This window comes from Aotus nancymaae, unplaced genomic scaffold (genome assembly GCF_030222135.1).
Source record: "Aotus nancymaae isolate 86718 unplaced genomic scaffold, 86718_ANA_hifiasm-v0.15.2.pri h1tg000007l, whole genome shotgun sequence".
Taxonomy (NCBI): domain Eukaryota; kingdom Metazoa; phylum Chordata; class Mammalia; order Primates; family Aotidae; genus Aotus; species Aotus nancymaae.
The window spans coordinates 2,929,889-2,948,080 of NW_026988418.1; the positions used below are offsets into that span (position 1 = coordinate 2,929,889).

An 18,192-nucleotide genomic window follows, 5' to 3' on the forward strand; every position below is an offset into this window, starting at 1 on the left:
CATTAATGGTCAACTATATTCACCAAGGATACCAAGACAATTAAACAGGAAAAAACAGGCTTTTCAACAAATGGTGCCAGGACGACTAAAAATCCACATGCAAAAGAGTAGCACTGGACCACTTTCCTCACACTAGACACAAAAATTAACTCCAAATGGAGCAAAGGCTTAAATGTAAGAGAGAAAACCATAAAATACTTAATAGAAAATGTAGGAGTAAATCTTCATAATCACTACACCAAAAGTGACAAAAAAGATAAATTAGACTTTGTCATCAAAATTAAAATATTTTGTGCTTCAAAGATGCCATCAAAACAGTGAAAAGACAACCCATAGAATGAGAGAAAAGGCTGGGCATGGTGACTTATGCCTGTAATCTCAGCACTTTAAGAAGCTGAGGCGGGTGGATCACTTGAGGTTAGGAGTTTGGGATCAGCCTGGGCAACATAGTGAGACCCCATCTCTACAAAAAATAAGAAAAAATTAGCCAGGCACTGTGGTGCATGCCTGTAGTTCCAGCTACTTAGGAGACTGAGACAGAAGGATCACTTGAGCCCAGGAATTTGAGGCTGCAGCAAGCCGTGATTGTGCCACTGCACTCCAGTCTGGTTGACAGAGCAAGACCCTGTCACTATAAAAATAAAAAAAAGAAGGAATCATGACTTCATTTGGCCAGGTGTGGTGACTCATGCCTGTAATCCCAGCACTTTGAGAAGTGAAGGCAGGCGGATCACTTGAGGCAAGCCTGGGCAACACAGGGAGACTACTGGGCCTGGTGGCACGCACCTGTAGTCCCAGCTATTCTGGGAAAGGCTGAGACAGGAGGATCACCTGAGCCCAGGGGGGTCAAGCCTGCAGTGAGCTGTGATCGCATCACTGCACTCCAGCCTGGGTGACAGAGGGAGAACCTGTCTCAAAAAACAAAAAACAAAAGAATTCTTACTCAATAATGGAAAGATAAATAATCCAATTAAAAATGGGTAAAGGATCTGAATAGACATTTTTCCAAAGAAGATATACAGAAGGCCAATAAACACATGAAAAGATGCTCAACATCATTAACTGCAGAGAAACGCCAATCAAAACCACAATGAGATATTACTTCACATCACTAATATAGGTCTAATAAAAAAAGAAGGATAAGGATAATCACAAGTCTTGGTAAGGATATAGAGGAATCAGAAACATCATACAATGCCATTAAGAATGCAAAATGGTACAGCCACTTCAAACAGTCTGGTTGTTTCTCAAAACGTTAAAAATAGTTATCAGCCAGACACAGTGGCTCATGCCTATAATCTTAGCACTTTGGGTGGATCACCTGAGGCTAGGAGTTCAAGACCACCCTGGCCATCCTGGCGAAACTCCATCTCTATTAAAAATGCAAAAAATAGCCAGGTGTGGTGGCACATGCCTCTAATCCCAGCTACTAGAGAGGCTGAGACAGGAGAATTGCTTGAACTGGGGAGGTGGTGGTTGCAGTGAGCTGAGTTCATGCCACTGCACTCTAGAGTGAGACTCAGTCTTAAAAAAAAAAAATAGAGTTATATAACCAGCATTTCCAATTCTATGGCTCTATCAAAGAGAATGAAAACATATGTCTACACAGAAATTTGTATGTAGCTGGGCGAGGTGCTTCCACACCTGTAATCCCAGCACTTTGGGAGGCCGAAGTAGGCAGATCATGAGAGGTCAGGAGCTCAAGACCAGTCTGACCAACATAGTGAAACCCTGTCTCTACTAAAACTACAAAAAAAATTAGCTGGGTGTGGTGGCGTATGCCTGTAATCTCAGCTCCTCAGGAGGCTGAAGCAGGAGAATCGCTTGAACCTGGGAGGTGGCGGTTGTAGTGAGCCAAGATCATACCACTGCACTCCAGCCTGGGCAACAGAGCAAGACTCCATCTCAAAAACAAAAAACTGTATATGAATGTTCATAGCGGCATTATTCATAATAGCCAAAAAGTAGAAACAACCCATCAGCTTATGAATGGATAAACAAATGTGGGGTATATGCAGACAGTGGATATTAATTAGCAATAAAAAGGAATGACGGGCTGATACATGCTACATCATGGATGAACCCTGAAAACATCATGCTAAATGAAAGAAGACACTCACGAAAGCCTATATATTGTATGATTCCATTTATATTAAATGCCTAGAACAGGAAAATCCACAGAGACAAAAAGTAAATTGGGGTTTCCCAGGGCAGGGGGCCAACAGGATAGGGAGCAACTGCTAAAGAGTATAAAGTTCCCTTTTGGGGTGATGAAATGTTCTAAAATTATTTGTGGTGATGGCTGCACAACTCTGTGAATACATTAAAAACCATTAAAATGTGTACTTTAAATGGGTAAACTGGATGGTATGTAAAATTCTACTAAAGCTGTTTTAAAAAAAGATAATTATGCTACAAAATGGCAAAGCCCAGTGACAGAGACATGTGTGCATAGAATGGGAGAATAGAGTCACCTAAGTGTTTGTGAAAAAGAGACATTCATACAAACATTTATCATGAAGGCTTTCTGAAGGAGGTGATGGTCTAAGTTCAATCTAAAAGGCCTAGGGCCAGACGCCATGGCTCATGCCTGTAATCCCAGCACTTTGGCAGGCCAAGGCAGGAGGATCCCTTGAGCCCAGGAATACAAGACCAGCCTGGGCAACACAGATCTCATCTCGGCCGGGCACAGTGGCTCACACCTGTAATCCCAGCACTTTGGGACGCCAAGGCGGGCAGATCACGAGGTCAAGAGATGGAGAGCATCCTGGCTCACATGGTGAAACCCTGTCTCTACTAAAAATACAAAAATTAGCTGGGCGTGGTGGTGCATGCCTGTGGTCTCAGTTACTTGGGAGGCTGAGGCAGAAGAATCACATCACTTAAACCTGGGAGGCGGAGGTTGCAGTGAGCAGAGATCATGCCACTGCACTCCAGCCTGGCGACAGAGCAAGACTCCGTCTCAAAAAAAAAAAAAAAAGAAAGAAAGAAAGATCCTGTCTCAACAAAAAATATAAAAGTAGCCAGTTCTGGTGGTATATACCTGTAGTCCCAGCTACTTGGGAGGCTGAAGCAGGAAGATGACTTAAGCCCAGGAGGTTGAGGCTTCAGTGGCCAAGATCATGCCACTGCACTCCAGCCTTGGTGACAAGAGCAAGACAGTCTCAGCAACAACAATGAAACAAACAAATAAAAAGCCTGGGCCAGGCGCAGTGGCTCACGCCTGTAATCCCAATACTTGTGAGACCGAGGTGGGCGGATCATGAGGTCAGGAGTTCGAGACCAGCCTGACCAACATGGTGAAACCCTGTCTCTACTAAAAATACAAATATTAGCTGGGCGTGGTGGTACATGCCTGTAATCCCAGCTACCCAGGAGGCTAAGGCAGGAGAACTGCTTGAACCCAGAAGGTGGAGGTTGCAGTGAGCTGAGATTTTGCCACTGCACTCCAGCCTGGGTAACAGAGCAGGACTCCATCTTGGGGGAAAAAACAAAACACTCACTCTGTCTGCTGGGTGAAGATCAGACTGTGAAGGTGAAGAAGCCAGGCTGGAAACGGGACGACTTGGTGGTAGGGGAAAGGGTGAAGAGTGGCTGGTCCAGGAGATGACTTGAAACCAGATAAATATGACCTGCAGGTGACACAGGAGTCCACGATGACTTCCAAGTTTCTGACCAAGCAGCCAAGTGGATAGTGGAGTCATTTATTGAAACAGGGAAAAGGGGGAGGAAGGGTCTGGGGGAGAAGGCCAAGGCCACATTTTGGACATGTGAAGTGTGAGATGCTCGTGGGATATCCAGCAAAGGTGACAGGTAGGTAGTTGGATAGGATTCTGCAGCTCAGGGAGCCATCAGCATGGAGACCCATGTGGACAAGCTTTACTCAGTGATTTCACTGAAAGTCCTGGGACCCAGTGTGATTGCCCAGGGCATGAGTTCTTAGTGGTGTTATACTGCCCCCTAGGGGCTAGTAGAAATTGCAGTCTATTTTTGGTGGTCAGTAATAGGGTGCTACTGGCATTAGAAGGAAGGGATAGGGAGGGACTCTAGATGTCCTGCAATCTCCCACCTAACGAAGAGTTATTCTAAATCCTGGATTTTTAAAAACCCTAAATGGCATTCATGTAAATAAGAAAAATCTATGGCCAGGTGCAGTGGCTCACGCCTATAATCCCAGCACTTTGGGAGGCCTAGGTGGGCTGATCATGAGGTCAAGACATTGAGATCATCCTGGCCAACATGATGAAAGCCTATCTCTACTAAAATACAAAAATACGCACATGGTAGCACGCGCCTGTAGTCCCAGCTACTTGGGAGGCTGAGGCAGGAGAATTGCTTGAACCCAGGAGGCGGAGGTTGCAGTGAGTGGAGATGGCGCCAATGCACTACAGCCTGGCACCTGGTGCCTGGCAACAGAGCAAGACTCTGTCTCAAAAAAAAAAAAGAAAGAAAGAAAGAAAAGAAAAGAAAAATCTATAATGATCTGAGCCTAGAACTTAACTCTATTTTCCATATAAATCCAAAGAATTATTTTTTGTATCAAATTTTTTCATAAATCAACCCATCCTGTCACACTTCATTTCTTTTTGTTCAGAATTTTACCAAGAGATTTTTACTATCAAAACTTTATGTGACTTTGATGCTGCCAAAACAACACACCTGAATCAGTGCACACTGCTGATTGCTGCTCTAGGCAGAAGTACACATGTTCAGATATTTTATACATGTAGTTGTGTAAAAGCATTTGAATAACGAAATGCATATTATGTTATTACAAATTATTTTCCTTTAATTTCCCTTTATATTACAACCATGGCATAATACTGTGGGGTTTTTTGTTTGAGACAGAGTCTTGCTCTGTCACCCAGATTGGAGTGCAAATGGTACAATCTTGGCTCACTGCAACCTCTGCCTCCCAAGCTTAAGCCATCCTCCCATCTCAGCCTCCCGAGTAGCTGGGACTACAGGTGTGCGCCACCATGCCTGGCTGATTTTTGTATTTTTTGTAGAGATGGGGTCTTGCCATGTTGTCCAGACTGGTCTCAAACTCCTAGGCTCAAGCAATCCTCCCACCTCGGCCACCCAAAGTGCTGAGATTACAGATGTGATCCATCGCACCCGGCCAATACCGTGTTTTAAATTAGGCACTCACGGAAGGGTGTAAAGCCGTCACTTCCATCTCAGCACAGATGAGCTGTAAGAGGCAAGTGCTAGGCTAAAAGGGTGAGAACTATTAAGGTAAAGAGTGAATACAGATAAAGAAAAGCCATGGTGAGCACTGGGTCCCTCCAAAAATTTAGAGACTGGGAGAAGGAAGAGACAGGGGAAGAGACTGAGGCGAGGACGCCATGGGGCAAAAGCAGAGAAAAGGGAGGTCACCACTGTTACAGGAAGGCAAGCAGGCCAGGCAGGAGAGAACGATGCAGCCAGGGGAGATGTGGCCATGGGAAGACTAGTTCTCTTCTGACTGTTTCTATAAATAAGTGACACCATCAGCTGAGAGGCAGAGTGTATGAGGCAACGTGGGAGGGCTGAGGAGTGAAGAAAAGGCGTGTTTTCCCTTCAGACCGTGGATGACAAATACCTCCAGAAATCTGGGAGGACCACTGGGCATTGCTTAAGGTGCCCTTAAGACCTGAGCTCCTCAACTCAAGGGGACCAGACGGCCCAGGTCCCACTCCAGCAGACAGAGTTCTGCACTAGGTAAAAGGAGCACAAGAGAGAGGCAGCGGGCTCCTTGGCAAGAGGAAGAAGAGTGCAACCAGCGACGGCATGTGGGATGTGAGTGAGGCAACAGGGCAGTGTGGCGTGGGTGGATGGGCGGAGCATCCATGAGTCCAGGACACATGCCAACCACGAAAACCTCCGAAAGGATGATGTGGTATCACATGAGGAAATCTGAATATGCACTGCAGATGAGAGAATAGTATTGAAGCAGTGTTTGTTTTCTGATTTTGATAACTATGTCCTGGTAATATTAAAAATATTCTGTTTCTCATGAAATAGGTGCTGAAGTATTTAGTGATAGAGGAACATGAACACTCCTACTTACTCTCAGATGGCTCTAAAAAAATATGCACCGTCAGGCCGGGCACGGTGGCTCATGCCTGTAATCCCAGCACTTTGGGAGGTCGAGGCAGGCAGATCACTAGGTCAGGAGATCAAGATCATCCTGGCTAACACACTGAAACCCTGTCTCTACTAAAACTACAAAAAAAAAAGACAACCAGGCATGGTGGCACGCACCTGTAGCCCTGGCTACAGGAGATGATGGTCAGGAGATCGAGACCATCCTGGCCAACAGTTCCACCCCTTCTCTATTACAAATACAAAAATTAACTGGGCGTGGTGGTGGGCACTTGTAATTCCAGCTACTAGGGGGGCTGAGGCAGGACAATCGCTTGAACCAGGTAGTCGGAGGTTGCAGTGAGCCAAGATCGCACCACTGCACTCCAGCCTGGTGGACAGAGCGAGACTCCATCTTTAAAAAAAAATACACACTCTCTATAAATATACACAGAAGGAGAATAAACAGGAAATGATATTCACCGATATAAACAACTGGTAAATCTGAGTGAATGCCAGCAAAGGTGTATGGGGTTCATCGTGCTATTCTTGTAACTCTTCTGTGAGCTTGATATTACATAAAGCAAAAAGTTACAAAAACAATAACAAGACACCACTGTAGGAGCAGACCCAGGCGTCTATGCTTCTTCTGCTTCTTCCTCTTTTAAAAGGAGACAAATGGGAATTAAAATAAGCCAAAAAAAAAAAAAGGCTTTCCAAAGCCCAGAGCTAACTCCACCCTAGCAAGGCTGAACGGTCCTCTTGTGTCTGGTGGCTGGGTCTCCTCTAGACTCCCTCTTTCTCAGCTGGAACCACGGCTCATCCTTCCTTCTATCCTGCACCCCCAGCCCACCCGCGCCCAGCCTCCCTTGTCACCACATGCTGAGTGGTTCCTACCTGGTCCTGTGTGTTTGAAGATAAAGTTTTCATCAAATTTCTTGTCGATGGACTTGCCCCTGGTGCCGCTGTGGTTTCTAAAATCACCGCCCTGGCACGTGACCTGGGGGATGATGCGGTGGAAGCTGCTTCCCTTGAAACCAAGTCCTTTACACGGGTGCACAGGTAGTGAAAATTCTCTGGGGTTGAGAAAGGGAAAAGTGCTGAGGTAAGAATATCTAACTAGATAATTAAAACTCCAGCTCTCTGTAACACACTATATCTACAAAAATAAAAATAATTAGTTGGGTCCCAGGCATGGTGGCTCATGCCTATAATCCTAGCACTTTGGGAGGCCAAGGTGGGTGGATCACCTAAGGTCGTCAGTTCGAGACCAGCCCAGCCAATATGGTGAAACCCCGTCTCTACTAAAAATATAGAAATTAGCTGGGTGTGGTGGTGCACATCTGTAATTTCAGCTACTGGAGAAGCTGAGGCAGGAGAATCGCTTGAACCCAGGAGGCAGAGGCTGCAGGGAGCCAAGTTCATGCTACTGCACTCCAGCCTGGGTGGCAGAGCCAGACTCTGTCTTAAAAAAAAAAAAAAATAGTTGGGCATGGTGGCATGCACCTGTAGTCCCAGCTACTGAGAGGCTGTGGTGGGAGGCTATCTTAATCTCAGGAGGTTGAGGCTGCAGTGAGCCACGTTCAAGCCACTGCACTCCAGCCTCAGTTTCTTTATTGCAGTCAACAAAAGGTGACTCCATGCAGCTCAGCCCCAGGGCCCCTGCTTGGAGCCCATGAGAGCCTGTGAGGGCAGGAGGTCGCCCTCCTGATTCCGAGGGAGGACACATTTCTGCAGTCCACCTGTGTGGGGGCCCAAACTCCAACTCCCCAAGTCTAAAAAGGCACATAGTACCTTCATTTACACTAAATGCTTAAGTGTGGAAGTGGCACACAGATTGAACAGATTAGGAGAACAGGAGAGAAAGTCCAGAATAGACCCAGATATGTATGGAAATTCAGCCTTTCAGTTGGGTATGGTGGCTCACATCTGTAATCTGAGTATTTGGGGAGGCTAAGGCAGGAGGACTGCCAGAACACAGGAGTTGGAGACCAGCCTGGACAACGAGGCAAGCCCTTATCTCTATTAAAATATGTATATAAAGAAAGGAACTAAGTATTTCACAAAGCTTGGCATCTTAAATCACTGGGGCAAAGATGAACTTTCTATAAACTGGTCTTAGGACAACTGAAAAAAATTTGGACTCCCTGCCCAATTGTGCTAGTCAGCCATGACCTGAGAAGGTATATAGTGACCAGGAGCTCAAATTCCCACAGACAAAGGTCTAGGTCACTCCACCAGCTAAGCCATTTAGATGAGCAGAGGAGCCAGCTGAGGTGAGGATGAGAGGCATCTAAAATGGATAACAGAGGAGGGAGACCAAGCATGGTGGCTCACGCCTATAATCCCAGCACTCTGGGAGGCCAAGGCAGGTGGATCATCTGAGGTCAGGAGTTTGAGACCAGCCTGGCCAACATGGTGAAACCCCGTTTCTACTAAAAATACAAAAATTACCCAGGCATGGTAGCGGTGCCTGTAATCCCAGTTACTTGGGAGGCTGAGGCAGGAGAATCACTTGAACCAGGGAGGCAGAGGTTGCAGTGAGCCAAGATTGCGCCATTGCACTCCAGCCTGGGTGACAAGAGCAGACTCCATCTCAAAAAAAAAAAAAAGATAGTAGAGGAGGAAGATGATGAGTATCAGTTGCAGTTCTGGGACCGACAGCAACAATGGGGACCAGAGTTCATCCCACTATCTTTCCTCTAATTTCCCTAGAAAAAGAGATTAACCAGAACACTGAAGGAGCCGACCTCAAGTGAAGTGAACTTATAGGAAGCAAGTGGATCTGAGAGATACAATGGGAGGAGCACAGTGGATGCTGGGGTATGCCAATCAGAACCCCTGCAAGACCACGACCGTCAATTCTCTCAGCATCCAGGAGTGTTGGGTACCACCAGTCCCAGGATGAGACTCATCCCAGAAAATGCCCTTGGCCAAAGGAAGCTGCCTCACCAACGTTCACACCACTCCTGGGAATCAGCCAGAATTGGTGACTGGTCCACAGGAGGACACAAAGGCCTGATCCCCTGGCCTTAGTTCAGGATAACTCTGAAAGGATATCCACAGTCCAAAACTCCCCCTGGGATCAGCTGGGGCATCTGTGTGACTACAGGCAGTTCTATCACTCCATCTGCCCAATCTGCTTCCCTCATCTACAGGAGTTGTTCCTGAGATCACTCCCCAACAAACTTCCCGCATGCAAATCTCTACAGATGTTTCCCAGAAAAAACTTAACCAAAAACAGCCAAAAACTGAAAAAAGTCAAGTAGTAGTAATATATTTTTAGAGACACAGCAATAAAAGCCCAAATAATTAAAATAGTTAAAAGAAATGAATGTTGCCTCTGGCAGGGCAGAAAAATGATGTTAGGGGGAACAGAAAAATGTTTTATTATAGAATAATTTTCTTTAAACTATATGCAATTATGACTTAGAAACATTTTATAAAGATAGATTAAGACAAAAAATATTATAGGTAAAAAAGATCATTATGACTATTTAAGAAAAAAGGGGATGGCCGGACACAATGGCTCACACCTGTAATCCCAGCACTTTGAGAGGCCGAGGTGGGCGGATCATGAGGTCAAGAGATCAAGACCATCCTGGCCAACATGGTGAAACCCCGTCTCCACTAAAAAAATACAAAAATTAGCTGAGCATGGTGGCGGGCACCTGTAGTCCCAGCTACTCGGGAGGCTGAGACAGGAGAATTGCTTGAACCTGGGAGGCAAAGATTGCAGTGAGCTGAGATTGCGCCACTGCACTCCAGCCTGGCGCCTGGCGACAGAGCAAGACTCTGACTCAAAAAAAAAAAAAGAAAGAAAAAAGGAAAATACAACTGTCAATAGTAACTACCTCTGGGGGCCAGGCGCGGTGGCTCACGCCTGTAATCCCAGCACTTTGGGAGGCCAAGGCAGGTGGATCACGAGGTCAAAAGATCGAGACCATCCTGGTCAACATGGTGAAACCCCGTCTCTACTAAAAATACAAAAAATTAGCTAGGCATGGTGGCACGTGCCTGTAATCCCATCTACTCAGGAGGCTGAGGCAGGAGAATTGCCTGAACCCAGGAGGCGGAGGTTGCGGTGAGCTGAGATCGCGCCATTGCACTCCAGCCTGGGTAACAAGAGCGAAACTCCGTCTCAAAAAAGTAACTACCTCTGGGAGATGGGCTAAATAGTAAGAAGAAAAAATTTTAGCTTTTGATTGATACTCTTGAAAAGAGTACTTTTCTGGCTGGGTGTGGTCACTCATGTTTGTAATCCCAGCATTTTGGGAGACTGAGGTGAGAGAATCATTTGAGTCCAGTTCAAGATCAGACTGGACAACATGGCAAAACCCCACCATCTCTACAAAAAAATACAAAAATTAGTTGGGCAAAATAGTGAAACCTCCATCTGTATAAAAATTGGCTGGGCACGGTGGGGCATGCCTGTGGTCCCAGCTATGTTGGAGGCTGACCTGGGAGGATCACTTGAGCCTGGAAAGTCGAAGCTGCAGTGAGCCGTGATCACACCACTGCACTCCAGCCTGGACAACAGAACTAGACCCTGTCTCAAAGAAAAAAAAAATAGCATTTTTCCAGTGAAGACACTTGGCAAATAACTGCTTGACCAAGTCAACAAAGTTAACATCACGAACATCTGAACTGACATCATGTACTTCCTCATGCGATGTACTAACAATACTGCTTCTGTGCTACTGCTGCCAAAACACATAACCTAAATCTAATCGTGAAGAAGTACTAGGCAAATACAAACTGAGAAGCACCCTTAAACACAACTGGCCTATTCTCTTCAAAGATGTCAAGATCAAAAAAGGCAATGAAATTAACAAACTGTTTCTAATAAAAGGAGACTAGGCCGGGTGCAGTGGCTCACCCTTTTAATCCCAGCACTTTGGGAGGCTAAGGCGGGCGGATCATGAGGTCAGGAGTTCAAGACCAGCCTGGCCAATATAGTGAAACCCCATCTCTACTAAAAATACAATTAGCTGGGTGTGGTGGTGGACGCCTGTAGTCTCAGCTACTCGAGAGGCTGAGGCAGGAGAATCGCTTGAACCTGGGAGGCAGAGGTTGCAGTGAGCCGAGATTGTGCCACTGCACTCCAGCCTGGGTGATAATATGAGACTCCGTCTCAACAACCAAAGAAGGAGACTAAAGAGACTCAACAACTAAATCAACGTGGGAATCTTTGTCAGGGAAGAAAAATTACTATAAAGAACGATATTGGGACAAGTGATAACTTTGAATATGGCTCATCAAAGTACTCGATGTCACATTTTATAATTTTGATAGTTGTACTCTATTATGCCAGGGAATATTCTGGTTCTTAGGAAATATATACTGAAGTATTTAGGAGTCAAGGTGCATGGTCTTCAATTTCTCAAGTGGAACAGGGGAAAAATACATATATGCATCTGTGTATAATGTACATAAAGAAAATGATAAAGCATACAGGGCACAAAAAGGAAATTAATGAGTAGGTAAAGGATACATAAGAGCTCCTCTAAATATTATTTTTTATTTCCTTGTTTTTTTTCCCTTGATTTATTTTTTTCTGCCAAGGCCTTGCTCTGTTGCCCAGACTGGTGTGCAGTGGTGCAATGATGGCTCACTGCAGCCTCAACCTCCTGGGCTCCAACCATCCTCCTGTCTCAGCCTCTCAAATAGCTGGAACTATAGGCACATGCCACTATACCTGTCTAATGTTGTATTTTTTGTAGAGATGGCATCTTGCTGTGTTGCCCAGGCTGATCTCAAACTCCTGGACTCAAGTGATCCTCCCGGCATGGCCTCCCAAAGTGCTGAGATTACAGGTGTGAGCCACTGCACTTGGCCCCTTGAAATATTCTTATAGAATTCTTATTCTATATATCTGTAAGTTTGAAAATATATCCAAATAAAATTACAAAAAAAAAAAAACAATAAAACCAGAGGATAAAACTATTTATAACTTTTAGTTACCTACTCTTTCTAATGGCTTTAAGCCTTTATAGAGCTTCAAAAATGCCTGCTGTGCCTCATTTGTTACTAGATGCTGGGATATGAGATGCCTCAGATGAAAAGTGTTAAGGGCCTAGGACTCCAGGTAGCTTCCTCTCCAACCTGCTCAGCCACCACCGTCCTCACCCCAGCGCCCTGCGCACCTGCTGTCAAGGGCATGACGTCAGAATGCAGGAGCATCTGGATGAGGCCGGCCAGCTTGTTCCCAATCCATGTACACCTGAAGATTTGACAGGGCCTTTTTAGCGGCAGGCTCTCCCTAGGTGCAAAAGAAATTGCTAGTTACAGAGAGCAACCTGACACCCCAGATAGGAGCGTGAGTATTCTACACACCCACCCAGAACACAACTCCAGTGAGCAGGCTGGAACAAGTGCTGACAGGGAAGGCCTTGGGCCTGACAGGGCTGCAGGAGGCAGGAGCCCCGGCTGTAGCACCAGCTGGATGCCCAGAGAGAGGAGACCTCAGCACTGGCTAACCTGAGCCCCACACATGAGTATGTTATCTCATCAGGCTCACCCTCAGAAGTATCAGTTTCCTCCTCCTGCCCCACAGTCACAGAACAGCACTTTTCTGGCCCAGGATCAACAACTCTCAAATCTTCGAATGCCAGTTCCAATCTACCCCCTGTCTTCCAATTAAACGAAGCCATCCATGTCCTACCACCTCCTCCCACTATGCTTGGCCCTGCACATATGCAGGCTGGCTACATAAAAGCAAGGGGGCAGCCCTCTTGCTCAGGCCTAAGTGCTCAGAAGATAGTGGAGGAGGCTGGGTCATTTTGCTTTGTGCTCCAAGATAAGACTGACTAGAGGATAAATATAACATTCAATACAAACCCTCCCATTTGTGAGGTAGAGAAAACTATTGTTTTCGACCGCCTTGTAGTTTGAATTAATAGTTCAACATACAGGTATTGAGCTATCAGGCCAAGTACTGGGATTCTTAAATAAATAGATATAGTTGGGTGGGTGGCTCACTCTATAATCCCAGCACTTTGGGAGGCCCAGGCAAGAGGAATGATTGAGCCCAGGAGTTTTGAGATCAATCTGGGCAACAAAATAAGACCTTGTCTCTACAAAATAAAAAATGAAAAATTTAGCTGGGTATGGTGGCGTGTCTGTATTTCCAACTACTTGAGAGGCTAGAGCAGAAGGATCACTTGAGCCTGGGAAGTCAAGGCTGCAGTGAACTGTGATGGCACCACTGCACTCCAGCCTAGGCAACAGAGCAAGACCCTGACTCAAAAAATAAAAAATAAATAGATAGGGGCCAGGCGCGGTGGCTCAAGCCTGTAATCCCAGCACTTTGGGAGGCCGAGGCGGGTGGATCACGAGGTCAAGAGATCGAGACCATCCTGGTCAACATGGTGAAACCCCGTCTCTACTAATACAAAAAATTAGCTGGGCACGGTGGCGCGTGCCTGTAATCCCAGCTACTCAGGAGGCTGAGGCAGGAGAATTGCCTGAACCCAGGAGGCGGAGGTTGCGGTGAGCCGAGATCGCGCCATTGCACTCCAGCCTGGGTATCAAGAGTGAAACTCCGTCTCAAAAAAAATAAATAAATAAAAATAAAAAATAAATAGATAGGCGGTTAGACAGATATGGCCCCTGCCCTTGAGGAACTGACTAGCCACTGGGGGAGGGATATCCACAATGTAAGAGGCACACAGATCCTGGAGCCCTACAGCCTTAGTTCAGACCTCCGCTCCACCACTTATGAACTGTGTAACACTGGACAAGGTACTGACCTCACTGTGCCCCAGAGCTTCCTCATCTAGAACTAGGGATAACAATAGTACTTATTGGCCTGGCATTAGCTCATGCCTATAAATCCAGCACTTTGGGAGGCCTAGGCGAGCGGATCACCTGAGGTCGGGAGTTTGAGACCAGCCTGACCAACATGGAGAGACCCCGTCTCTACTAAATATACAAAATTAGCTGGGCATGGTGGCACATGCCTGTGTTCCAGCTACTCAGGAGGCTGAGGCAAGAGAATCGCTTGAACCTGGGAGGCGGAGGTTGCGGTGAGTCAAGATTGTGCCATTGCACTCCAGCCTGGGCAACAAGAATGAAACTCCATCTCAAAATAAATAAATAAATAAAATATTAGTAGAGCACTTAGAACAGTGCCTGGCACAGAGTAAGCAATATTTAGACATTTGTTAAATAAGTAATTTCAATATAATCCAGTCACATTTCTATATAATTACATTTCAATATAATGCCAGGACAGAGGGTGCCAGAGGAACCCAGAGGCCATGGGAGCCCAGAGTGATACTTACCTCACTCACTGCAGGATTCAGAAAAGCTTCCTGGAGAAGGCAGTAAATGGGCTAAGCTACGAGAAATGAGCAGGCATCAGCCACACAAAATAAGTTGGAAAGGACACTGCAGGCAGAGGAATGACTTACATCAAAACACAGAGATTTACAGGTTATCTACAAACTTGTTTCCTAGAATAAAAAATGGGGATAAAATGTGGAGAGATGAGCAGGGGTCAGAACTTAGAGAGGCCTTCCATCCCTTTTGATGGAGGCTGGAGTCAATCCTATAAATGAGGAGAGTGGTATAGTCAGATCAGCCCTTCAGAAAGCTCCCTCTGGCTGCTAAGGACAGGAGGAGAGCAGGCCTGGGGCAGGTAGACCAGTTAGGAAGTTACTCCAATTACTCACAGGAGAGAGGATAAGGCCTCAGCCAAGACAATAGCGGCAGAAAAAAACTGGAGAGGAGAAATGCAAGATTTAAAAGATAAAATTAGCAGGGTATGGCAATGCATTAAGTATGAAATATAGTGAGGGGTCAAAGCTGGGACTGGGGAATCTGGTTTGGGTGTGACTATGTTGAAGACAGCAAAGTGAACCAAGATTGGGCATAAAGGAAGACTAGAGTGAAAGGTGATGAAACTCGTTTGGAATATGCTTTATTTATGGTGCCTATAAGACATCCAGACAGAAACAGGTGAAAGGTCAGGGCTAGGGATAGAGATCAGAATATCATCTGGACAATGAATGATCGTTATAACCTTAGGTGACAGAAGTGGCTGGCATGGCATAAGGATAATGTGGAGAGAGGAGCTGAAGGCTAAGAAAGGAATTCAAGGAAATATCACTGCTCAAGGGTGGACAGAGGAGGAGTAGCCCCTAAGTTATCCTGGGAAGCAACAGTCAGGATGGTCTAATGGAGAAGCAGGAACAAGTACAGAGGGCGGGTAGAGCCTTGTGCCTGCATATTGACTGAGGGGAAGGGGCCTCTACATGATTCTGCCCCCCTGCAATCAGGGCAGGAACAGGAAGACAGTAAGCCTGCTGCCAAAGACTAGGACAGTGGATGCTGGTGATGGGGAGTACTCACCACCCTTTCTCATCTCAGATATTCGCCTCGCTCAGCAGCAATTACAAATACCTGAGCCCACATAAGGTACTTCTCACCTAGATAAGAAACCCAAAACTTCTCCTTTCAATTCACCCAACACCACTGACCTCAGTTCCCCGGGTGGAAAGCAGCAGCCGCTCCTCTGGAAGCATGAACTTTCATTCTCACCTCTTGGCTTTCCGCTTTAGGAGGTTCTGAACCATCTTTCTTTTCATCTTCTTCCCAGAAAACTTCTCCACCCAGTCTTCATCTGACCAAATTGAAAGGAAGGAATCAAATGAATGTTAAGAAATTCAAGCCATCAGCCAATAGCTAATTAGCTATGTCCAGTTCACTGCTTTAGCCAACAAGTGGGCTCACTAGGTAGGCTTTCATAGTCAGAAGTTCCCTCTTAGAACAAGACAAGAAAAGTTGTCACTGGGAAATGTCAGGCCTTAAGTCCAGCTCTTAACAGAAGTGAATAAGAGTAAGGAGGAGGAACTAAATCAAGACAAAAGGAATGTCCCAGCCTGTGTCAAGGCTGACAGGGCATAGTTGTGACTATGTCCAAAAGCTAGTCTTTCACATGGGGCAGTGCCTCCACCTTTACTAAGAATCTCAAACTCATTATAAACCACTCTACTTGTGTTCATACCATCAATCACTACAAGAGGAAGTAAGGGAGGTGGATCAGAGACCAGTCTGGCCAACATGGTGAAACCCTGTCTCTACTAACAATACAAAAATGAGCTGGGTGTGGTGGTGCATGCCTGTAATCCCAGCTACTTGGGAGGCTGAGGCATAAGACTCAATTGAACCTGGAAGGCAGGGGTTGCAGTGAGCTGTGATCGCACCACTGCACTCTAGCCTGAGCGACAGAGTAAGACTCTATCCAAAAAAAAAAAGGCAGCCAAGGCCAAAGCTGTGGATATGACAGGGAATCTGTGAGTTGTTCCCACTCACCTGGTCTGGAAGAGCCTTCCTTAACTCTCATTGGTTTGGCCAAAATGACACAAATTATCCACCCAAAGAGCTCAGATTCATTCTGAAAAGACTGAAATACAACTCAGCAGCTTAAACCTGTTACATTGAAAGAATACCTGACAGTCTTCCATTTACTTCCCAGGAGTCTGAGACCTGCTTGTGATTCAAAGCCCAGGAGCCTGCACCCCATAAGCAGGCTAAGCACAAAGCTAACCACTAGAATGCCCTGGAGCTACCATGCACTTCCTTCAATATCAACAAACAGGAAGGTCTGTGCTGGCAAGATCTTTGGATTTGAGTTCAGGACTCTCTAAAATTATAAGGGTGAATGCAGTTACCAAGTACCTGAGTCTACCTTAGAAAGTCAAGATCGGCTTTGGACTGGAGAAAAAATGCTATTGTTGACTGCTGAGGGGCATGTTTGATGAAGGCGTAACAAAGAACGTGGAATGAAGTGTAGAAATATTTCATTAGCCAAAAACAACTGGTACTTCAAAACAAGTTTGTTTTGGGCCTTTTCATGAGAACTAAAAGTTCTATGAAAAAAGATTCCTTAATTTAGTAAGACTGAGGTTATAATTACAGCTATGTCCTTTGTTCTTAGAAACAAAGATGGATTGGCTGGGTGAGGTGGCTCACGCCTGTAATCCCAGCACTTTGGGAGGCCGAGGCAGGTGGATCATAAGGTCAGGAGTTCGAGCCCAGCCGGACCAACATGGTGAAACCCCCGTCTCTACTAAGAATACAAAGATTAGCTGGGCATGGTGGTATGTGCCTGTAATCCCAGCTACTCGGGAGGCTGAGGCAGGAGAATTGCTTGAACCCAGGAGGCAGAGGTTGCATGAGCTGAGATCGTGCCACTGTACTCCTGCCTGGGCAACAGAGTGAGACTCCGTCTCAAAACAAACAAACAAACAAATACTAAAACTAGCGAGGCATGGAAGCACATCCCTGTAGTCCTAGCTACCTGGGAAGCAGAAGTGGGAGGATTGCTTGAGTCAGGGAGGTGGAGGTTGTAGTGAGTCAAGATCATGCTACTGCACTCCACTTCAGTCTGATTAATACAGCAAGACTGTGTCAAAAATAAAAATAAAATAAAATTTAAAATACCAAAACCAGACTGTGGGATGATTTGGCCCACAGGCTGGAGTTTGCTGGCCTCTGCAAAACAGTCAAGAAGAGATTGGCCAACAAAGGTGGTTGGTACTTACACAAGTGTGAAATGAGAAGGATGTCTGGTTAAGAATTAAATTTTCTGTAATCCCAGAACTTTGGGAGGCTGAGGCAGGCAGATCACTTGAGGTCAGGAGTTCAAGACCAGCCTGGCCAACATGGTGAAGCCCCATCTCTAGTAAAAATACAAAAATTAGCCGGGTGTGGTGGCGGGTACCTGTAATCTCAGCTACGTGGGAGACTAAGGCAGGAGAATAGCTTGAACCTGGGAGGCAGAGGTTGCAGTGAGCCGAGATCACGCCATTGAACTCCAGCCCGAGTGATACAGTGAGACTCAGTCTCAAAAAAAAAAAAAAAAGGAATTAATTTTATAAGTAGCCAGTTCATAGTGAATTATTTCAAATAATGATGACCTGTGCTTGCTACAGAACTTTGAAACTATGGAAACTGTTGTTTTTGGTTTAATGAAGAACTATATATATTTAAAAAAAAAAAAAAGAAAAGAAACTATGGAAACTGGAAACACAAAAGGCACATTCCCTACACCAAAAAGTATCACCAAATAACAGCTTCAGTAAAAAACAAAGATTCTCAGCCATACCACATTGTTGACAG

At 45.6% G+C, this 18,192-nt stretch overlaps 1 long non-coding RNA gene across 2 annotated transcripts in view; it reads right to left on the reverse strand.

Annotated features, from left to right (window-relative positions):
- LOC110568557 (uncharacterized) overlaps positions 1-18,192 on the reverse strand; it is a 36,417-nt gene that overhangs the window by 13,191 nt on the left and 5,034 nt on the right. For both annotated transcript variants that reach the window (XR_010341169.1, XR_010341168.1), the window contains exons 2-6: positions 15,549-15,691; positions 14,352-14,407; positions 14,028-14,149; positions 12,213-12,328; positions 6,964-7,142 (exon numbers count right to left, since the gene is read on the reverse strand). This is a non-coding gene — a long non-coding RNA (uncharacterized LOC110568557). The remainder of the gene's footprint in view (positions 1-6,963; positions 7,143-12,212; positions 12,329-14,027; positions 14,150-14,351; positions 14,408-15,548; positions 15,692-18,192) is intronic.